Raw genomic sequence first — 24,703 nt, 5'->3', positions numbered from 1 at the left:
ATTTCCGGTACTACAATATCATTTACGTTAGTGAAATTGACGTTGTCACAATAATGGTGCTGCAGCTTTTCAGATGCAGATCCATGGTTGATTGTACCATTTTCAGTATCTAGGGTTGCTCCTACCTGCGTTAGCAAGTCGAAACCTATAATACCATCAAATGGCGTTAAGGAATCTAATAAAAAGAATGAAGCTGATTTCCCAAAAATGTTCATTGAACATTTATGGGTTACTTTGTTAGAACCATGGATGGAACTAACCGTGAAAGGGGAGCTGACCGGGACTACATTATTTAGCTCCTTTAAGGGCTTGATATAGTTCTTGGCCGCTCCGGTGTCAATCAAAATTTTTAATTTTCTCCCAGCCAGCTGTCGTTTGATGAACGGCAACCGGGAGCGCTCTCTAAAAAATGTACCTCCCCGGTTTCCTCCTGAATTTCTGCTACCGCGGCTTCAGCTACCCTATAGTATTCCTGATCTTGGTCATCGTTTGCTTGCTGAATGGTGTTCTGGACGCGTTGGCGCCTCTGACCCGTCATTCTTTCAGAGCCCCGTCTCTTTTGAGTCTGCGTGTACTCGTTTTGGGTGTTAGCACCTTGATTTTTTCCAAAAAGTGTAGGCTGCTTAACCCTTGTCCTCTTTGGGACTCTGATTACTATTGTTTTGTTTACCCTGTTTTTTAAAAAAATGTGGGTTCTTGTCTTGGCCATATTCGGCTCCGTTGTTTTTTCCCTGTTTATCATGAGGGCGTGCCTGATACTTGTTATTTTCACCTGCCTGAGCCCTGTCCTCCATAGCCTTTGCATACGTAGCCGAAAAAATGCTACGCTCTATACTCGCTTCCGCCTCCCTTGCGAAAGCTAGTGCAGACGGTAATACTTTTTGGGCTGAGCCGGAAATACAACTGCTTTTAGCGATTTTTTAAGGCCCGATATGAAAGCATGCAGCGCATCAGCTCTAACTTCTTCGTTGAGCACTGCTGCTGTATCCGCTTGATGTGTCATTACAATTTTATTTGCGACGAGTGTCAATTTTCGTTCAACCTCATCGTAATTTTCCATGAGGCTAGAATCGCCCTGCCTAACCATATCCAAATTTTGACGCAAAAGCCTGAGTGATGTCTTGTCTGCGTATGTGCAGTCAAACCTCGCTATAATGGCATCAAAGTTTAGTACGGTGTTATGTGACATTAATAGCGCTCTAGCTGTACCTCTAATTTTGTTTCGAATGATAGTCACTGCGTGGTAATGTGCGCTGCTACCCACATATGGCTGAAAAAGCTCATAGGCATCTGTGGCGGACTGTCTCCATGCCACATAATCGTCCTGAGTTCCAAGAAACTCGGGTACTGATTTTATAATGTCTAATCACACGGGATGGCTGGATTTATGCTAATCCTCTGATATGACTCGACCTGAGGTGCTTCTACGTGCAGTCTTCGAATATATTAATCATTTGGTCGGTACTAGTTGTATTAAGTAAACGGACGAATGCATTTGCAGTTGTTACGACTGTGTTTGCTGCATATATACCAGGTTGAATTTCCTGGTTCGGAATAAAAATGCTATCTTCATTTGAAGTTAACTCAATTTTACGGACAATTTCGGATCGTGCTGGTAACACTATTGTATTGTTACCAGAGCTGTAATTTATGGGAACATAAATAGGGTAGTTTAGATTGTCTGGTCTTATTATGAGCAGATCTTTTGAAGGTGTGAAATCTAGTTGACAATTATATTTTTTAATAAAATATATTCCTAAAATTCCATCACACGGTATAGAAAAAGTTGATTCGACAATATGGAAGTTGTGTGGAATTATATATTTAGTTGTTTGTATTTCTAAGGATGTCATTCCTTTAGATTGAATTAATCCTTGATTGATTCCCTGAATATTTATTTTGTTGTCCATGTTTATGTCATTAAAAGTGTCTGAATTGTCTTTTAACAGAGATATGTCTGCACCAGTATCTATCAAAAATATTAATTTCTTGCCTGTAGCTACGTTTGTGAATGTTACGAATATATTTACACTAAGATTAATCGAATGAACCTTTTTACTGTCTATTGCTGTGTACCTAAGGGCTGTTGTGAGTTTCCCGATGCATTCTGAGCAATTCTCACATTGTTGTTATTGCCATTATTATTGTTATGGCCTCTGTATGAGTTACCGCGGCCTCTATAGTTTCCTCTATATTGGCCTCTACCTCTATTGTTGCCAAAATTATTATTTTGGTAATTTCCACGGTAGTTTCCGCGGTTATACGCTCGGTTAGTGTTATATCTTTGTTGTGCAGCATATAGGAATGTATTTGGGTGTCCTACTGCGTCTGTGCAACTATCGACGAACACAGTTGTAATCTCACTCATTGTATTGAAATTTCGTGATTTCATTACAGACCTAACTTCGTCAATTGTGCTGTTTACTATGATTGATTTTACAGCAACTTGTAGGCTCAATTCTTCGGCGTATTCTTGCGATACACCGTTAATCATATGTGCCGATTGCAAAGCCCTTGTCAACTGTTCAACTTCTTGAATATATTGACTTGCCGTCTTTTGCTTTTGCTGCAGATTGAACAATTTAGCTGATATTGCTTTGGCTGATTCGCCTTTTATACCGCTTTTTAGTTTGTCTATTATGGACACTATTGTTTGTTCAGTGCTGATTAAGTTTCGAATATGGCCTTTGAGTTAAGTTTTTATTAGGTTGACTGCTGTAGTTTCATGTGTTCCCTTAAGTGAATCCACTAAGCTAAGAGCATCAATGAAACTTTGTAGATTCTCAGGCTTTCCACTAAACTCAGGTATGAGTGAAGCGGCTAGCTTAAGAAATTCTAGTTGTGACATGGCCATTTTTAGAGTTTTTACTTCAGTAATAGACTCTGATTCAGAATCAAATAGATTGGTTAGTGTGATTACCGCTGGTATCGTAAGGTCGCCTAGGTCTTCTTCTTTTATATGTGTATCTGGACCGCTTGCGATTTCAGATTCGCTCTCTAAATCTGTGTTTGTGTCTTCCTCGACTAATACTGGTGTTCGGTCAAACTCCTTTAAGGAACAAGTATTCAAATGACCCTCGTAAAATAGAGAGCCTACGCTCACTTTTTGTATTTACTCACCATAATTGTACTAAATTCACCACTGTATTCTCTCTCTTATGCCCAGTACTCAAGCACTAAGATTTGTAATAAATAGTTATTCCCTAATACTCAACTGGATCGATCGACTTTTCTCTTTCTTGTATAGACTTTGATTCGTTTGCAGAAAAAACTAACACACCCCCATCCGTGAATTAACATTAATGCGGAAAACGCTCGCAGCTGCAATCGAAAGTTCCGAAAACCGTATCAGAATTGTTCGTCTAGATCGCGGGATCGTTGTCCTCGCCTTGCTCTCGCCGTTCTCGCTTAATTTTATCATTCGCTTGTCACCCACAACGCATTCAACGGCGCTTGCATTCTCGGTTCGTTCGCTTTGCAGCTACCTGCTTTGGTCCATCGATCAACGCATTCTTTCTATTGGAATTCCACCGCTTCACTTTCGTTTTGCTTTCGTTGCCGCTGCTGGAACTTTTGCTTTTGCTTTCACCGTTGGATTTGTGCTCTAGCTGCTGCTGCTTGCTGCGTTTTTTTGTTGTTGTTATTTTTGGAAGCTCTAGTTCTGTGTCAGCGTAATTACACTACACAACAAAATGATGACGCTCGAAGACTTAAAACGCCAACGGAGCAATATAAAACGAAATATAACTCGGATCAAATCTGTGGTAGATGCTAAATCGGAAACCCCGATATGCAATGATGAGCTTCGCTATCGGTTGAACATCTTAGAAACGTATTTCAAGAATGTTTTAAATGTCCAAGCTAATATTGAAGACCTTAGTCCGAATGATGAAGGACGGGCAGATTTGGAGGATACATACATAGCAATCAAGCTAGCCATAAGGGAAAAAATGGGAGGAGATCTGAACGCCAGCATTGTTGCGCCGGACTACCACCCACCGCCAGTGAAGTCATCGTTACCAAGGTTGTCGCTACCCACTTTCGACGGAACATATGCAAACTATAAGAATTTCATTCACTCGTTCGAGCAAATTGTTGTGCGTGAGTCTGGATTGTCTAATATAGAAAAGTTTAATTATTTGCTGACCTGCCTCACGGGGCCGGCATTAGATACAATTCAGGCATTCCAGGTTACAAGCGAAAACTATCCGAATGCCCTAGCAAAACTCAAAGGCCGTTTTGATAATCCTACTCTTATATTTTTAGAAGGTATTGAGGCATTGTTTGCACTACAACCTGTGGAAAGGTCAAACAGTCAGCAGCTTCACAGCCTAGTGGATAAGGCATCCGCTATATTAAGCTCGCTGGAGTCCATCGGCAAACCTGAGAATATTGTTCACGCTATGGTTATATATATTATAATGGAAAAGTGTGATCAGCAAACTCGGAACAAGTGGAAGGAATCGCAGGACTACAAAACTCTGCCAACCTGGCTAGCATGCACACAGCTTTTGGAACGCCACTGTCAGTTTCTCCATTCGTCTGGAAACTCGGCTGCTACTTCGTCACAACGAAAGGCTGAATCCAATAAGTCAAATCGTCATTCTAATCACCAAATAAACTCGTCGTTTGCTATCACTAATCCGTCTTATACACTTTGTTCTAGTTCTGGCCATAAGATCTCTAATTGCGCTCAGTTCAAGGCTATGAACAGCAACCAACGGTACGACAATGCAAAACGCCTCGGTCTCTGCATCAATTGTCTTGGAAATGGTCATAGAGTGGCGCAATGTTCATCGACTCATCGTTGCCGATCCTGTAATCGGAATCATCATTCATCTTTGCATCACTCTCAGCCGCAACAGCCACCCCAATCATCAGCAGGACAATCTTTAACTACTGAACCGGTACTCCAACCAGCGCAACCCTCCTGGCAAACAGCTCATCAAGCTGCTTCACATTCTCATATGGAGATCGCAGCAGATGATAAAATTTTGTTGGCAACAGCTATGGTTTTGGTAAAGGATGTCACAGGTGAATACAAACTCGGTAGAGCGTTGCTTGATTCATGCTCTCAGGTTAATTTTGTAACCGAAACCTTTGCACAAAAGCTTCGCCTTCGTCGTGAAAAACACCACATTGGAATTCGCAGTATAGGAGACTCCCTTACTAGTTTGAAGGCTCGTACGACTACCTCTATTAAGTCACGTACTTCCGGCTATCAGCTCACTCTCCAGCTTGGAATCACATCCCATATTGCCTACCAGCCAGATAGTGAGATCGACATATCGAATTGGAACCTACCAGCTAACACTCCATTGGCTGACGAATCGTTCTATAGGACTAAACGTATTGATTTGTTACTGGGGACCGAAGCCTTCTATGGAGCTCTAGCTGTTGGCCAGATTCGCATTGGTCCAAATCTTCCCACTTTGCAGAAGACTCTTTTTGGTTGGGTTGTTGCTGGGAGGTACCAGCGGCAATATAACAGACAGCCACCATTGTGCTTGGCGACTGTAGAAGAGTCGATCGACAAGAATTTGCAGCAATTATGGAAAGTGGACTCATTTGTCGATCCAAGCGCTAGAATGCTCCCAAATCATCGTCGCTGTGAGGACCATTTCAGGGACACAACACATCAGGATGCCAGTGGGCGGATTGTCGTTCGCTTGCCATTTCAAGAAGATCCAAGTTGTCTTGGAAGTTCCTTCGATACAGCTCGAACTCGATTTTTTGCCATTGAGAGACGTCTCGCTCGTCTACCGGAAATTCGCTCGCAGTATATCTCGTTCATGCAGGAATATGAAAGTCTCGGCCATATGTCCCTCGTACTGAATCCTAACTTGGAAGAACCGCATTATTATATACCCCACCATTTCGTTCTGAAACCAAGCAGTACCTCGACGAAGCTCAGAGTTGTCTTTGACGACTCTTGCCGTACAACATCTCAAAGGTCACTTAACGATCTACTTTTAGTCGGCCCTACCATTCAGGATGAGTTGTACTTGCAATTGCTGCGGTTCCGCATGCATAGGTTCGGCATCACAGCCGACGTCACAAAAATGTACAGGCAGGTACTTGTGAGTGAGAAGGATAGAAAATTCCAGTACATTTTGTGGCGAGCATCTCCAAATACGGATCTTCAAACCTACCAACTCAATACAGTGACATATGGGACTGCGTCTGCCCCATTTCTCGCAACTCGTAGTTTGCATTACTTGGCTGAGGATTGTAAGGATGCATGGCCATTAGGGGCTGCTGCTGTTAAAACTGCATTTTATGTTGATGACCTTTTGTGTGGGGCTGGTGATATAGATACACTCTTCAAACTAAAAACTGAAATCACATCAACTCTCGCTCGTGGTCAGTTTCCATTATGCAAGTGGCATTCAAATCATCCAGGCGTGATGGAAGACGAATCTACCAAGGAATTAAACATTTCAGAAAACTCAGTCAGCAGCACACTCGGCTTAACTTGGCATCAACGAAGAGATGCATTTAGTTTCACATTTAATCCAAAGGAAGTCTATCCCACTACCACAAAACGAACAATTTTGTCTACTGCGTCGTCGCTATTCGATCCAATCGGTCTGCTATCACCGTTAGTCATTGTCTCTAAGATCATTCTTCAGGAGTTGTGGCTTTTGAAACTCGACTGGGACGAGTCTGTCCCCCAGAATTTAAGCCACGCATGGAGCAAGTGTTTGGAATCGCTGAATTCACTGTCGTCACTAGCGGTACCTCGTTTTTGTTTGCAGCCTGATACTAGGAGCATTCAAATACATGGATTTTGCGACGCATCGATTCGGGCATACGGCTGCTGTGTTTATGTGCGCACGGAGAATTCGCTTGGACAGGTCACAGTGAAATTGTTCACTTCTAAGTCTAGAGTAGCACCAGTGAAGAAACAGTCTCTTCCGAAGCTTGAACTATGCTGCGCACATCTACTTTCTCAGTTGTATAACAAAGTCAAGGCCATATTCAGTAAACACACTATCACATCTTATTTTTGGAGCGACTCACAGCTCGTATTGCATTGGCTGCAACAACACTCAGTCACCTTATCGACCTTTGTTGGAAATCGAGTGTCCGATATTCAGGATTTAACGTCTGATGGAAAATGGCGCTATGTGCCAACACATCAAAACCCTGCTGATATTCTGTCGCGAGGCTGTAACGTGAGCGAGTTGATTAAGTCTCCATGGTTTTCGACGTTTCTAGTCGAAGATTCACTAAACTGGCCCGCCACTGGTGGAAAACTTGATATTGACATGGACGTGGTTAACTCGGAGAATCGGAAAAGTTTGTTTGCTGCCGTACACGAGACAAATAATATCCTCAACATCGTCGATAATATCAGCTCGTACACTCACAGTCTGCGTCTCATTGCTTGGATGATTAGGTTCATAAGGAGATGTCGGAAGCAATCGACGTTTACCACAACCTCACCGACGCCAGATGAACTTCGTTTTGCTTCACATTGCCTTATTTGGAACATTCAACAAACTCATTTTGTAGAGGACATCCGTTTACTTCAGAAGCAAAAACCATTAAAAAGCAGCTTAAAGTTTCTTACTCCCTTTTTAGAAGTCGTGAACGGATTCGAACTTATCAAGGTTGGTGGACGTTTGGAGTACTCAGACCTACAAGACGGTCAAAAACATCCGTTGCTGCTGCCTAGTCAGTCCAAATTTGTATGGAACTATATTCGCCATTTGCATCTTCGGAACTATCACGCTGGACCTAAAGCCCTAGTCGCTCTCATTCGTTTGGAGTATTGGATCGTTAACGCCAGAGACTTGGCACGTAGAATTGTTCGCTCCTGTGTACACTGCGTTCGCTACAGACCGAAGCTGCTACAACAACTCATGGGCTCATTACCGCCTACGCGACTCGCTCCGGCTCGACCCTTTGAACGCTGTGGAGTTGACTTTTGTGGACCCATCAACACATATCTACGCATTCGAGGAAAGGGACCTACAAAAGCATACATAGCCGTGTTCGTTTGCCTTCTCACCAAGGCCGTTCACATCGAAGTAGTCTCTGATTTGTCAACAAAGGCGTTCTTAAACGCATTGAAACGGATGGGAGGTCGTCGCAAGCTGCCGACAGACATCTTCTGCGATAATGCCACTAACTTTGTAGGGGCATCGAATCAACTGCAGGAACTAAAAAAGTTTATGTTTTTAAAGCAGACCCAAGATGAAATCTATAAATTTTGCGCATCTGACTTTATTAATTTCCATTTTATTCCCCCAGGGCACCTCATTTCGGAGGCCTTTGGGAAGCGGCAGTCAAGAGTGCAAAGGGGCTGTTAAATCGTACGCTGGCCAACACCAGGTTCACCTTCGAAGAGTTGAGCACTGTCGTCGTCGAGATAGAATCGATCCTCAACTCGCGCCCGCTATCGCCGCTTTCGTCAGACCCAAATGACTATAGCACTCTCACGGCTGGTCATCTCTTGGTTGGCGAATCATTGCGATCACTACCTGAAAGGTCCCTCGAGAATATCAAGCTGTCAAGTATGGACCGCTACGATGCGATTACGGCCGTCAAGCAACGGTTTTGGAAGCAATGGTCTGCTGACTATGTCAACGAATTGCGATCGCGCACGAAGTGGACAGCACCCTCAACGAACCTCACCGAGGGCACGTTGGTCATCATCCATGAGGAGAACCTGCCACCGCTACGCTGGAAACTAGGCCGAGTGCAGTCTACTGTGCTTGGGAAGGATGGACTTGTACGGGTGGTGCACCTCCGCACTGCAAATGGAACATGTTGCAGGCCAATACACAAGTTGGCAATTCTTCCGGTGGTTTGAAAGCAGTCCTTTCAACGGGGCCGGGATGTTCGGTCAAACTCCTTTAAGGAACAAGTATTCAAATGACCCTCGTAAAATAGAGAGCCTACGCTCACTTTTTGTATTTACTCACCATAATTGTACTAAATTCACCACTGTATTCTCTCTCTTATGCCCAGTACTCAAGCACTAAGATTTGTAATAAATAGTTATTCCCTAATACTCAACTGGATCGATCGATTTTTCTCTTTCTTGTATAGACTTTGATTCGTTTGCAGAAAAAACTAACACACCCCCATCCGTGAATTAACATTAATGCGGAAAACGCTCCGTGTACAAACAACTGGAGTATTCAAAATCGAAGGTATAGTTATGTCTAGTGAATGTTTTGATTTAATGCTATTTAAATTTGTTTTTAATCTATTCAAAAATCTTGATACATACGACCAATGCTGAGTATTTAACTTTTCTTTATTGTCGTGTATCAGGGAACGAGCTTGGTTTAAACATGCAACTAATATTGTCGCGTATTTCGTTTGAAATATTCCTATTTTGTATGATTTATCAAAATTTTCTTTTATTTTAACTAATGCGGCATTAATATTTTGCCATTCCATTTCATTTTAAAATAAATTATTAAAATGTGCAAAAACATCTATAGATTTTCAATCAAATAATGATATATTTTTATTCATGATTCGTTTTGGACTTTTTGTTTTATTTTTAGCCAATTTTTGTTACCATTATAAATTTGTTTTAAATTTTGTCCAGGTCATCTGCCCGGCTTTGATAGCGTTTCTTTATGCATCTATTATGTAGTTTATACAATTTATATAATAGATGTCCTATGATTATAAGGAAAATAATAGCAATAAGTATTGTTATTAACTTTAGGTCGGTGTTATTGACTTCGACTTTGTTTATTACATTCGCTGTCGAATCTACCGATTTTACATCTACTAAACCCATTGTGTACAAATTTTCGAAATTTTCTTCAAATTTACTTATTTTGTTTGTTTGTGACATATGTATTTAATTTAATGCATAAACAAATTTCTTTTTTTTTTTCTTTTATACTACTGCATAAATTCTTTGTTAATTTTTGAAATTAATTTATAATTTATATATTTTTTTTTTTCCTCAGGTTTTACATTTCTTTTTTTTTTTGCCTAGTGTTTGTGTGGCTTTACAGGCCTCACTCTAATTGGGCAGATGTTATTCCGCTCAATTTTACAATTTTAGATTTTACAGTTAAGTTTTATGCATCGCAGGCATTTAGAAAAAATTTTGTTTGGCGGTGGGCGCTCTAGGAAGCGCTGTCGGTTCACTGCTCCGGGTCTAGCTTGTTGCGCTAGACGAGGCCGGTGCTGGCTGCACAGGCTGCTACTGCTTCTCTGTTGGGGCACCGGTGCAGGCTGCACAGGTGTACTCGCAATGCGGCGAGTGTAGAGGTCCCTCGCAGTCGTTCGGGCAGGTCTTCCTTGGCTTTGCTATTTCTGCCGTTTGGGGTGGTGGAGTTACGATTAATATTTTACTGATATTTTGTATTGCAGTGTAGGTGGTTGTGTGCATTGGCTCTTTCTTTTTCTTTTCTGCTAGCAACAATTTGATGTGATCGAGCTCTGTGTGTAATTTCTCAGATGTGCTCCACGGAAAATTATCGTTGCTATTTAGCAGTTTGAGCAGTGTTGCCCTTCTGGCTCTCAGGCGTTTTACTACGCCGCCTCTTTTGCCACACATACCACTCTACTTACTGCGTTCAGTTTCGCTCCATTTCGTTGTTCGTTTTTTTGATGTTACTGCTGCTGATGCAGCTGCTGTTGGTAATTCTCCTGTTGGTCGGACTGCTGCTGTTCTTTTTCATCTACATGTTCGTGAGTCCTGTCACGGTCGCCATGTAATATGTCACTTGTTCAATTATAACACGGGCACGTCTGTGCCGTTTGAGTTCGGTTTTTAGAAGATCTTTATTAAATTTATTCTTATAACTCAGACCGCATAGCTGCGCTGCCGGTTACGCCAACAGCGGAGCGGCTTCATACATATTTGTCTTATCAGCATAATCGAGAGGGCAAGAGCCGTATGTACATATGTGTGTATATATATATGCTTCAAGTGGTCAGCGTGGGAATGCTGACTTAGCTTAGCGCATAACCGTCGCGGCAGTGTTTAGTGGGTTTTTAAGCGTTTTGTGGTGCGGGTCTGTCGTGAGCCATGTAGCATGTGATTTGAGGACTTTAGTCCGGCCACTGAATTGCCTGTCGCAATCCAGGGCTCCTGGACTAGAGCTATGTCGGCGAGCCCTTGCTCCATGGCGATGAGGAGCTCCGCCGACGCTACCTTGCTTTTATGCAAGTTTAGCTGCAGCACACTCAGCATGGGTGGCTGGCTCACTTGCATCCGACGGGTTGATTACTAACGTCAGGTCACCGTCTTCCTCGTCTTCGTCCTCAAGCGCAAGACCCTGGGCGGCCTCCACGATGGACTCGAGACCTAAGTCCTTTTCCACCTCGCCTACCTGCAGGGTATGCGCGTCCTTGTCCTCAGGGTGGCGCTTTTTGAGGCGCAGGTAGACGCTACCCATGCCCCACGCCATCTCCCCGAACTTGGGATACAGCAGATCCTCTGCCTCCTTGTTTATTTGGAGGATCACACATTGGCCCCCCTCGTTGGGTAGTGGGCTACCAATGTGTAGGATCCTCCAATCGGTCGTTGGCACGTCCGCGTTTTGCCGCTGAAGGAGCTTCAGCGCTCGGTCTCCCTGGATTGTGATGGGGAAGAGTACCTTCGCCTTAGGCTTGGACGGGATAAGCTCCCGGTCCACAACCTCCAGCTTGGCCCCCTCCCACATCGCCTCCAGTTGGCAGACCGTACGCGTCAGCCACCTTAGGGTTGGATCGTCGTTGCACTTTAGGATCTTAACCCCATTTAGCCACCCAGCACCATCGAACGTGGGCATAGGGGCCGCGGGGTCTTCTTCCATGTGTGCAAACAGTGCGTCGACGAGACGCGCGTGCACAAGCTTCCACTGTGCCGCTGACATCTTGCCGTTTTCCTCGCTCCAGTCGATGAGTGCCACGATCAAATGTCGTTTGGTCACATCGCTGACCTTCGCGTTCGATTTCGATGGCTTCTTGGCCACTTTCGGTGGAGGGGCTGCACTCTTGGGCCCGCGTTGCCGCTTGCTCGCCGGAGTGTCTTTAATGGCACTCTCAGTCGAGCGTTGCCTCTTGGTGGCCATCATCTCCTCCACCTTATTGGCATATTCGCCATTCGACGCCCTCATCTGTGGCATCTGGGCGTAATGTAGTCGGCTCTCCTCTACTCGCTGCTCGGCCTAGGCTAGCTTGACCTTCTCCTCCTGGGAGATGTCTACTTTACCTTGCAGCCGGCTTTTGATATTGAGGGCCGCTTTGTATTGTGCTTTGGCCTTCATCCCCTCCTTGGAACGCTTCGGCCCTTCCCTACGCAGGGAGAAAGGTGTGTAAGGATTAGTAATTTAATAAGAGGAAGAGAATTAGTGGTGGATATAATATGGTAGAGGGAATTATAATCCGAGCATAAGACCCTAAACGGTTCATGCAAGGAATAACTCGATCTACAAAGTGGAAGGAACAACGGTGTAAAATTTCTAGTAAGTCTAATAGGAATCGTGAAGTTTATGCGGCTCAACAGATCAGGGCTGTCTATGTCACCCCTGATCAAGTTGTGCATAAAAATTTTTTACTAATAGCAGTCTAATAGAGTAAGATGGGAGTCTCACACCCGCATCCCAGCTAAGGCCCCAGAGCAAAGAGTAAAAAGTTTTTCTGTACTGATTCTATACGGTGTGAGGAAATGTATTCCCACACGCAGGGGGCGGTACAGGGTTTAGGACTAACGGCCGTTATCCGGGGATATCCGGATGTGGCGAATTCCCGAGGGGAGCTCTCCCGGAGATCCAAAATGAGAGGAGAGGACCCCCGGAGAGAGAGCAGCGGGATGACGGGATCGGGCCGACAGTGGCCCAGCGCATGACCAAATATGGTCATGAGATCACGCCACCGGCCAGGTCCCGTTATGAAGCGAGTGGAGAATGAAGGAAACACCGATGGAAAAGTACGGGCACCGCCTGGCGGAAAGTGCCGTTAGCGCCAGGCGGCGTCAGCGACGCCGACGCTGAAGCGAGGCTATATGAGGAAGGCCACGGCCATGAAGGAGGACAGTCAGCCAGCAAAGCTATCAAGTGCAAATGTGAAAAGTGAGCAACAAGGGTGAGACCCAACAAGAGACGAAGAACTTTGGAAAGCAAACACGTTGTGTGAGGATTGAGAGGCGGACTCGAGCCAAAGGTCCCAATCCCTTGAACCAACGGTGTAACGTTGGGAGTGCACCTCACAGTGGGTGAGACACTTTCGTGCCGAAAAGCCAAGTGAGTCGAGTGAGAGCGAACGCGTCAGGCGCCGATTTGGGCTTCGTGCCAAGAATCGCTGGCCCCAGTCGTTAGAGCCGGCGGAGCCACGATTGGATACTCCTTGGGGGGGTCCAAAGTGGGTCGCGCTCACTAAAAACGCGGAGGAGAACCGAGAGTCGAACCAGCGCCGCACAGTGGCGAATTCCGCCGTTTCAGCTTGCTAAATTAATCATTTCTGAAAAAATAAAGATATCTTCATGAAACAAACTGCATTTGAAAGACAAATCTTTGAAACTTTAATCTGCTTAAGTAAATTATGCTACAGTGTCTAAAAGCTTCACAGTAATAATAATGGGTTAAAGTTGAACTTTGTTGCCGGTGCATATTTTCCTATGTGAAATGATCAATAGTTTTTTTACTATAAAATATTATTTTTTAATTAATTTTCAACTAAACCTAATATTAAAAAATTTAAATAAAAATTATTTTTTGTAATCTGAAAGTTGGTTGAATTTTTTTTTGTTTCTGTGAAATTATCCTCCACTGCCTGTTTAGTGGGAGGAATATCTAATTATATATAATTATTACTATTATAATTTCTGAAGAATAACTACTTTCCGATTTAATTTGTGATCTCACAAGTCTAATGGATGAAATATATGGATCTGAAGAGGCTGCCAACATGTTGAAAAGGTCTTGGTTTTGCTTAATTCGTGATGTCTTGCACGTATTCATATTCCTGTATTTTTTGTAATCTTTGTTGCTTGTTTCCAGGGCTTCCTCTCCAATTGGTAGGCTCTGATGTTCAATTAAAATTTGACCATGTGCCAGAATTTTATGAAGCGTGGGAGTTAGCTTATTTTCAGGATATTTTTCCAGTAACAGATCTGCAGTCTTCGAGGAATATTCACCAAACTTGCGGGTATTTAATTTTTCTTTGCAGTTTAAAATATTTAAAATGACACCCAATCTTTTGATAATGTCAATATCCACCCCAGTTATTTCTGCAGTAATTTCGTTTTTCTCAAAGAATGTCCGTGATGAGTTTCCATCGTTTGTGTTTCCAAATCCTTGTTTGGGGCAGTCCACCTTCAGTGATAGTTTGTCTAAGAATTTTTCTTGAATAATTTTTTTCCTAGTCTTTTGTATTTCGTTGGCTGGCGTGCTGTTGTCATTCTCCCTCTCGCAGAATGGTATATGCAAGCTTTAAAATTAACTCCATACATCTAATTCTTGCATGCAATGGGGAAATGCCATATTCTAAATTTTCCTCTTCAATTATGCAATCATCCAAATTTTGAGATTCCTTCTGTGTTTTTCCAAAATGCGCATTTCAAGGTCGATTTAGTATTAGTAAGTTCGTTAAGAACTTTTCCATCAATCATAGTAAGGAAAAATTAAAAATTGACACTAATGGATTTTTCTTCGTTGACTTTATGTACAAACGGTCTTATATTTGAAATCTGATTCTTAATATCACTTACAGTGGATTTTATTAGTTCCGAAGATTCCTTGGCGTATTTGAATAATATAGGACGGCAATAATGAGCAGACGAAGGTCGAGGATTTTTCCAATATTCCGATGTATCCGACTTAAGCCGCAGTGGTACAAAAGAAGCCATAAACATGTTAGAATCTGTAATAGTTTTATCGTCTGTAGATATTGCTTGCTTATATTCACCTTGCCCAGAAGATCCATCACAGCCCCATTTGCTGATCAATGTGAGATTTGGTGGCAGACTGTCAATTTGATGGTGAGGTAAGCTTTTAATCAGCCGTTTCGTAGTATGTTGCAGCAGGTCTTGAAGTTTTACTACTGCTGATTCAACCGTCACTAAGTTTTCTTCCGGCCTTGCCATCAATTTGGCATCTGTAATATGTTTTTATTCAGGAAGAACATAGACTTGATGCTGCTGTAAGGAATACCGCAGTATTAAATACTTCTCCTTAGACATTCCCAAGTCTAAAAACAACGCCAAAGCGTCGTCATCGGTATACGACTTCGGTTGTGAATTCGGTGGCGTGATGATGCTATTCTTTTGCGCCCTCTTGTTTTCCTTGTTGTTCGTATATTTAATTGACAGTGCCTCCGATAAATGATCCGTATCTATACGACATGTTGCATCTAAAAGTTTTCGCTTTCTAGTGTAATCTGAACACTTATCCAGGGTTTTTGTTGGTCTTCCTATTGCTCGTCCTGTGGACGTGGACGGTCCATCATATAGCAAGCTGTTTCCAATTAGCCAGCTTGCGTATTTGCTATTAAACGATTCAACCTTACAGTGTGAGATCACCCATTTCTTTTTAATGTACACAAATAATTTTCTTTCTTGTACTTGTATGCTGCTCTGTGCTGTCCGATACTAAATAACTAATCATTTTTTAAATAACTAATCCGATAATTAATTTTGGCTTATACGCAACTGAATCCAGGCGGCCAGGCGGCGTCAGCGACGCCGACGCTGAAGCGAGGCTATATGAGGAAGGCCACGGCCATGAAGGAGGACAGTCAGCCAGCAAAGCTATCAAGTGCAAATGTGAAAAGTGAGCAACAAGGGTGAGACCCAACAAGAGACGAAGAACTTTGGAAAGCAAACACGTTGTGTGAGGATTGAGAGGCGGACTCGAGCCAAAGGTCCCAATCCCTTGAACCAACGGTGTAACGTTGGGAGTGCACCTCACAGTGGGTGAGACACTTTCGTGCCGAAAAGCCAAGTGAGTCGAGTGAGAGCGAACGCGTCAGGCGCCGATTTGGGCTTCGTGCCAAGAATCGCTGGCCCCAGTCGTTAGAGCCGGCGGAGCCACGATTGGAGACTCCTTGGGGGGGTCCAAAGTGGGTCGCGCTCACTAAAAACGCGGAGGAGAACCGAGAGTCGAACCAGCGCCGCACAGTGGCGAATTCCGCCGTTTCAGCTTGCTAAATTAATCATTTCTGAAAAAATAAAGATATCTTCATGAAACAAACTGCATTTGAAAGACAAATCTTTGAAACTTTAATCTGCTTAAGTAAATTATGCTACAGTGTCTAAAAGCTTCACAGTAATAATAATGGGTTAAAGTTGAACTTTGTTGCCGGTGCATATTTTCCTATGTGAAATGATCAATAGTTTTTTTACTATAAAATATTATTTTTTAATTAATTTTCAACTAAACCTAATATTAAAAAATTTAAATAAAAATTATTTTTTGTAATCTGAAAGTTGGTTGAATTTTTTTTTGTTTCTGTGAAATTATCCTCCACTGCCTGTTTAGTGGGAGGAATATCTAATTATATATAATTATTACTATTATAATTTCTGAAGAATAACTACTTTCCGATTTAATTTGTGATCTCACAAGTCTAATGGATGAAATATATGGATCTGAAGAGGCTGCCAACATGTTGAAAAGGTCTTGGTTTTGCTTAATTCGTGATGTCTTGCACGTATTCATATTCCTGTATTTTTTGTAATCTTTGTTGCTTGTTTCCAGGGCTTCCTCTCCAATTGGTAGGCTCTGATGTTCAATTAAAATTTGACCATGTGCCAGAATTTTATGAAGCGTGGGAGTTAGCTTATTTTCAGGATATTTTTCCAGTAACAGATCTGCAGTCTTCGAGGAATATTCACCAAACTTGCGGGTATTTAATTTTTCTTTGCAGTTTAAAATATTTAAAATGACACCCAATCTTTTGATAATGTCAATATCCACCCCAGTTATTTCTGCAGTAATTTCGTTTTTCTCAAAGAATGTCCGTGATGAGTTTCCATCGTTTGTGTTTCCAAATCCTTGTTTGGGGCAGTCCACCTTCAGTGATAGTTTGTCTAAGAATTTTTCTTGAATAATTTTTTTCCTAGTCTTTTGTATTTCGTTGGCTGGCGTGCTGTTGTCATTCTCCCTCTCGCAGAATGGTATATGCAAGCTTTAAAATTAACTCCATACATCTAATTCTTGCATGCAATGGGGAAATGCCATATTTTAAATTTTCCTCTTCAATTATGCAATCATCCAAATTTTGAGATTCCTTCTGTGTTTTTCCAAAATGCGCATTTCAAGGTCGATTTAGTATTAGTAAGTTCGTTAAGAACTTTTCCATCAATCATAGTAAGGAAAAATTAAAAATTGACACTAATGGATTTTTCTTCGTTGACTTTATGTACAAACGGTCTTATATTTGAAATCTGATTCTTAATATCACTTACAGTGGATTTTATTAGTTCCGAAGATTCCTTGGCGTATTTGAATAATATAGGACGGCAATAATGAGCAGACGAAGGTCGAGGATTTTTCCAATATTCCGATGTATCCGACTTAAGCCGCAGTGGTACAAAAGAAGCCATAAACATGTTAGAATCTGTAATAGTTTTATCGTCTGTAGATATTGCTTGCTTATATTCACCTTGCCCAGAAGATCCATCACAGCCCCATTTGCTGATCAATGTGAGATTTGGTGGCAGACTGTCAATTTGATGGTGAGGTAAGCTTTTAATCAGCCGTTTCGTAGTATGTTGCAGCAGGTCTTGAAGTTTTACTACTGCTGATTCAACCGTCACTAAGTTTTCTTCCGGCCTTGCCATCAATTTGGCATCTGTAATATGTTTTTATTCAGGAAGAACATAGACTTGATGCTGCTGTAAGGAATACCGCAGTATTAAATACTTCTCCTTAGACATTCCCAAGTCTAAAAACAACGCCAAAGCCTCGTCATCGGTATACGACTTCGGTTGTGAATTCGGTGGCGTGATGATGCTATTCTTTTGCGCCCTCTTGTTTTCCTTGTTGTTCGTATATTTAATTGACAGTGCCTCCGATAAATGATCCGCATCTATACGACATGTTGCATCTAAAAGTTTTCGCTTTCTAGTGTAATCTGAACACTTATCCAGGGTTTTTGTTGGTCTTCCTATTGCTCGTCCTGTGGACGTGGACGGTCCATCATATAGCAAGCTGTTTCCAATTAGCCAGCTTGCGTATTTGCTATTAAACGATTCAACCTTACAGTGTGAGATCACCCATTTCTTTTTAATGTACACAAATAATTTTCTTTCTTGTACTTGTATGCTGCTCTGTGCTGTCCGATACTAAATAACTAATAATTTTTTAAATAACTAATCCGATAATTAATTTTGGCTTATACGCAACTGAATCCTTTAAAAGTCAAAATAAGACTATAGAGCTGCGCTAAAAATTAATTCAATATATACACATATGTAGGTACCACCCTTTGACATATAAAAAAGCAGGTTACAAAACCTGGTAAAAAAAACAGGTAAAGGTAGAAATAAGGTAGAAGTATAGAAGCCAAACGGCTCCGAAGCGCAGAAGGGGCTTTTAGACGCAGGTAACGTTCAAGGAACATATACAAAAAAAATCGCGGGAAAATTTAGGGATATATTTTTTAAAAGTCCAGTCAAAGTTGAAAAACTGCTCCAAAGTTAGTTACTAATGAATCCATATGCTGAGGTACACTCAATATTAGAATAATTTTCCATTTCGCGCTATGGACGGTTTTCTAAGGGTTAAACTACAAAGAGAGTGAGAGCGCTCTAACTGCGATTGCCCACTCGGAGAACGGCGTCGTTTCATGCTAGGGCGGCGTAACCTAGTCTCCGATCACCATGAAGAGTCTTCGTTTGCGTGTCGACGAAATCACAACGACAATTAGCAGTTGCAGCCGGCCGCGCTTAAAACCGTATTACCCATTACATTGTACTCTATACGCGATTAAGATTAAAGTTTAAGTTGATTGAAGTCCAAATGAATAAATCTCGAATTGTTTATATCGTGTAGTACATTATTAAACGCAAAGATTCCCCAGAGCATTTCTGCTCAACATTGAAATCTCGTATCGAGGATTTCACAACATTTTTGGTGGCCCATGAGGGGAACCGCGTTTAATTCGTACTATACGCATATAATTCTACCTCGTTCCGCGTTCAGTTAAATGTACAAATAAAATCATATTTTACCGGCTGCAACTGTAAACGGCAAACACAACGCAAACCAACGGTTTATCCAACAGCCGCTATCTCTCGCACGAAGCAGGGACAAAGAAGACCAGACGATAGCTCTGCGCCTGGACAGTAGCCTCACTGCAGCACACAACAACAACACAAGCCGACGGTTAGACAGCAGCCTCTCTCTCGTGCAAAGCAGAGACCAAGAGACCAACGAGCGTTCTGTTGCTGCACATCATCTCTAGACACAAGGCCTCAACTCAACGCTCACAGTAGCACAGTTTCTGCTCTCCGCTCGGACAACACCAACAACAACGACCCGCAAGTTCTCTTAAGCTACGCTTTAAGCAAAGAGAAGCACTCCCGAGTACCAGAGTAAGTGTTTCGTTGTGGGTATTTTGTACAAGGTCAAAGAGAGTGCAACTAAGGGTGAGAAAGGTACATACACATATACCAGCAACATGTCAACAGCCGAGTCCCACGACCTCGAAGCCGATCCTCAGGTGGAGATCGACAATCTCAGTGTTATTCAGACAAATCTCATTGCGAGGGTTAATCAAACGGTGCGTAATTTCAGAAAGGATGGCGCAGATCGGAAAACAAAAGCTTATTTTCAAACGCGCTTACAAACTTTGCAACGGTTCTTAGGTGAATTTGAGCAAAATCATCAACGTTTACTAATACTTCGATGTCCAAGTACGCATAGTTATGTGTCCAGCGAAGTGGCCTTTCGCTTTGATAAAGACTATACAACGGCATTCAGCATCATATCAGAGGCCTACGAAAATGTATGTCCAAGAGCACCACCGGTACAGCAGAATCCGGAGCCAGCAAATCCATCTGTATCATCAGGGCAATTGCCCAAGCTACCTGTACCGACATTTACAGGCAAGTTTGTGGATTGGCCGGCATTTCACGATGCATTTGTTCAACTCATCCATAACAACCAGAAACTGTCCGACGTCCAAAGGTTTCATTTCCTGAAGCAAGCTCTTCCCTCGGATCGCGACGAGGATATTCAGCAGATGGCGCTTGCGGGAAATAACTATGCAACAGCTTGGAGTCTCGTCCTCAAGCGATACGACAACAAACGGCTGCAGTTTATGTACCATATGAACGGTTTGTATGACTTGCCACAGTTGACAAAGGAGCAGTCTGCTGATATAAAACATATGCTTAATGTTGCGACGGTTTGTCTCAATGCTTTCAAGAATCTAGATGTTCAGCATTGGATGGCTCATCATCTCACTTCCAGACTGCCAAGCACGACACTGCAAGCTTGGGAGCTCCATCTCGGTAGCTCTGCCGAACTTGCCACATTTTCTCAGCTACAATCATTTCTCAACGACCGTCTCGTCAGCATCGATGTGTTCGAAAATCGACGCCACTCCACGACGCGGACACCTGTGCCGCAGCCTGTCAATCAAAGGCACCCGAAGAAGTCAGTTGGCAACGTAACATACAAGGGCAACAGTTTCCACGCCAAGACTGCGGTTGCCGAACACACTCGCTGCCCTCACTGTAGCGACAGTCACAATCTTCGGCATTGCCCGGACCTTTTGTCCAAGGACTGCTTTGCAAGGAAAGCCATCGTCGATCATGCAAAGGCATGCCTCAACTGTCTGAGCCGTTCCCATGCACTTTCAAAATGTACCAGTAAAAGGAACTGCACGCAGTGTGGTCAGAGACACCATACACTGCTACACTTCCCAACTCCTGCTCAGGTGGCAACACAGCCTCAGGCAGCCTTCCATAGCGCTCGTTCCGGTAACTCCTGGCAGTATAGAAAGGGCGACTCATCTGGCAGGGCTACACCTACGCAACTCTACGCTAGGACCCCACTTCCTACTCAGAGCACGGCACAGCCTCTCCCAGTTGTTCCCAACACTAGTTCCGGTGGTCATTCACAGTCTGCAGCGACCGACTCGTCTGTGAGAACACACTCTGCGCAACTAGTCTCTGCTACGGCAACGAATCACGGACCCAGCACTGTCATTCTGGCCACTGCCCTGGTCACAATCCACAACCCCCACACTGGCCAATCAGCTGTGGTACGTGCGTTAGTGGATTCAGGCTCGGAAGGAACCCTCATTACAGAGCACACAGTGCAGGCTCTCAAGCGGCATCCAATTTCGGCAGAAATTGCTGGAGTTGGGACCACCTCCAAGAACAGGTGTACCTACACTACAGAATTGTCATTAAGTTCTTGTACTTCGCAGTTTTGTACTACCATTGATACTGCGTTTATACTTAAAACGCTTACATCGCAATTACCTTCAAAATCCATCAAATTGCAGCAATGTCCTCATTTGAACGGAATAGAACTCGCCGATCCCAGGTTCTACAAATCACAACGGATTGATCTTCTGCTGGGAGCGGACGTAATCCCACAGATCCTGCTTTCAGATATCCGCAGAGGAAAGGAGAACCAACCAATTGCACAGCACACCCAGCTTGGCTGGATAGTCTTTGGTCGAGCCACTTCCACACGCTCACACGCTGTCACCATTAGATGTCACCACAACAGGCTAGAGAATCTCGTCCAGAAATTCTTCGAAATGGAGCATCTCGGTTCTGCAAAACAGCTCACACCAGAAGAGCGATGGTGCGAGGAGCATTTTAAACGAACTCACATCCGTCAACGAAACGGCAAGTATTTGGTACGGTTACCACTTAAGCGTTTGTTTGACCCTTCGCAGGTGCTAGGCAAATCACGTCAAATCGCGATTAATCGATTCCAAATGCTTCAACGAAGATTCCAAAGGCAGCCGGAGCTGCAAGCCAAATATTCGGAAGTCATGAATGAGTACTTTCAACTAGGCCAGGTGACCAAAGTAACAACCAAGGAGCAGCAGCATTGCATCATTAGCAAGGAGAATGGAATCGAGTCCACATGTTGCACCTTGCCTCATCACGCAGTATTCAAAGAGGAAAGTGTCACTACTAAGGTTAGAGTAGTATATGACGCCTCCTGTAAAACGTCAAACGGAAAATCGCTCAATGACGTCCTATGCACCGGACCAGCGCTCCAAAACGATCTAGCCGGCGTGGTCCTGAATTGGCGTTTCCATCGTTTTGTTTTTGCTGCCGACATTCAAAAGATGTATAGATGCATTGACATGAATGCAGAGGATTCGCAATATCAACGCATCTTTTGGCATGACGAACACAACCAAGTAGCTGAGTATTATCTCAACACAGTTACGTTTGGAACCGCTTCAGCTCCTTACACAGCCATTCGCGTCATACATCAACTGGCGCAGGATGAACGCGACCGATACCCACTCGCGGAAAGGGTCATTCGACACGAAATATACGTTGATGACGTACAAAGCGGAGCGTCCACTCGCGAAGGAGCATTAGAAATTCAAAATCAATTGATCGGAGCCTTACGATCAGCAGGAATGGAACTTCGAAAGTGGTCTGCGAATGACGCTTCTCTGCTACAAGACATACCTCCAGACCATTTATCTCATAAGACATTATTCGAGTTTGAGTACCAAGATCCCGTTAAAACCTTAGGCTTCTATTGGCATACACATCAAGACTATTTTGGGTTCAAGATAAATTTTGAAATCAGTCACGCACATACTAAACGTTCTTTACTTTCCACAGTCGCCCGACTGTACGACCCATTAGGTTTCATCACGCCCTGTGTCATGACCGCGAAGGCGATACTCAAGGACTCATGGATGGCCCGCATCAAACGCAACGATGGCAGCCTAGCACAACTGGACTGGGATGAACCGCTGCCAACCGAACTGCTTGATAGATGGCAGGGATTCATACAGAACTTGCCATATGTCGAGCAAATTCAAGTACCACGATGGCTGCGCTTCAACATCCACGAGCTTGCGTCATTACAGCTACATGTTTTCTGCGATGGATCATCACTGGCGTATGCAGCATGTGCATATATTCGTGCAGAGCTACCAAACGGAATGATTCAAACTCATTTGCTAGCTGCACGCAGTCGAGTCACACCCACGAAACCGATCACAATTCCACGAGTCGAACTTTCGGGTGCGCTGCTGGCAGTTAAACTGGCAAAATGGATCCTGGACCAACTTCGCACAGCAGGACCACCTATGTCAACCTTCTATTGGTCAGATGCTACTATCGTTTTGTTTTGGATAAATGGAGATCCCCACCGATGGCAAACCTTTGTGTCAAATCGCGTTGGACAGATTTTGGAGCATAGTACATCAACTCAGTGGAGACATGTACCTACTGCGGTAAACCCAGCGGACTGCGCAACTCGTGGCTTAACACCACAAGAGTTAGCAGTACATCCATTATGGTGGTCTGGACCATCATGGCTACAGCAGCCGGAAAACCAATGGCCGGCAAACGGAGTTCCCAGTCAGGACATCGACAGGACTATAATCGAGGAGAAACCATCAGTTTTGTTCCAAAATGCTGTGCAAGTCTCGGAGGCTCCAGAAGCCTTCATCCAAAACTCGTCCTCATACGACAGGTTAATATCAGTCATGGCATATGTTCTACGGTTTCGCAGCATTCAACAGGAGGTCTACGCGACAGAAATATTGAGGTTGAAGGGAAACAAGGCACTATCGGGCACACACAAGCTGTGTCAGTTATCCCTATTTCTAGATGACCAACAAATTCTACGAGTCAGAGGTCGACTGCGAAATGCAATGCACCTTCCAATAAACCAGCGACAACCAATGATCATTCCCAATCATCATCATTTTACCGATCTCGTCGTGCGTAATGCCCACCGTCTCGCACTCCACGGCGGCACCGAATTAACGCTGGCCACTGTACGACACAAATTCTGGATAGTCAACGGAAAACAAACTGTCAAACGCATTCTTCGACAATGCGTCCGATGTTTTCGTCACCGACCGAAACCAGCAGCACAATTGATGGCCGATCTTCCCCTACATAGAGTCAATCCGCCAACTCGTGCATTCATCGCCACCGGAGTGGACTATACAGGCGCGTTCGAAATTCAAGCATCCAGATTCCGTGGACACACAAACTACAAGGCGTATATCGCAGTTTTCATCTGTTTGGCTACAAAGGCAATTCATCTTGAAGCGGTCACGGGCTTAACCACCGAACACTTTCTCATGGCCCTACAACATTTCATCGCGCGTCGGGGCTACTGTCAACACATGTATAGCGACTGCGGCACGAACTTCATTGGTGCCGACCGGGCTCTTCAAACCTGGCAAATACATTTGAAACGAGAGCTACCCACAACTGTAATACCTGCTTTAGCGGCCCGAAACGTCCAATGGCATTTTAATCCACCGCATAGTCCCAATTTCGGAGGCCTTTGGGAGGCAAATGTAAAGTCTGTCAAAACACATCTCTATCGAGCCTTTTCAAGATATAAAATGACCTACGAACAACTTGCTACCGTGCTAACACAAATTGAAGCCTGTTTAAATTCCAGGCCATTATGTCCACTAAGCGCGGAGCCGGAGGACCTAGCTGTCCTCACCCCGGCACATTTTCTTATTGGAGATTCATTATTAGCTCCGCCGGATGTAACGACAAGGGATGTTCCACTCACAGTCCAATTTCTGGAAGGACAGAAAATGA

The 24,703-nt window shown here is 43.5% G+C and overlaps 1 protein-coding gene across 4 annotated transcripts in view; it reads right to left on the bottom strand.

The window, feature by feature from the left end:
- Window positions 1-13,443: 13,443 nt before the first annotated feature.
- Window positions 13,444-24,703, bottom strand: part of LOC117186319 — a 29,959-nt gene continuing 18,699 nt past the window's right edge. For 2 of the 4 annotated variants that reach the window (XR_004471419.1, XR_004471418.1), the window contains one exon: window positions 13,444-18,425. The gene's annotated coding sequence lies outside the window, so the exon portion shown is untranslated. The remainder of the gene's footprint in view (window positions 18,426-24,703) is intronic. The other 2 variants (XR_004471420.1, XR_004471421.1) reach the window with 2 other exon arrangements.

This window comes from Drosophila miranda, chromosome XR (genome assembly GCF_003369915.1).
Source record: "Drosophila miranda strain MSH22 chromosome XR, D.miranda_PacBio2.1, whole genome shotgun sequence".
Classification (NCBI taxonomy): Eukaryota; Metazoa; Arthropoda; class Insecta; order Diptera; family Drosophilidae; genus Drosophila; species Drosophila miranda.
The sequence above is the reverse complement of the archived record's forward strand: the minus strand, read 5'-3'. Positions and strand labels throughout refer to the sequence as shown.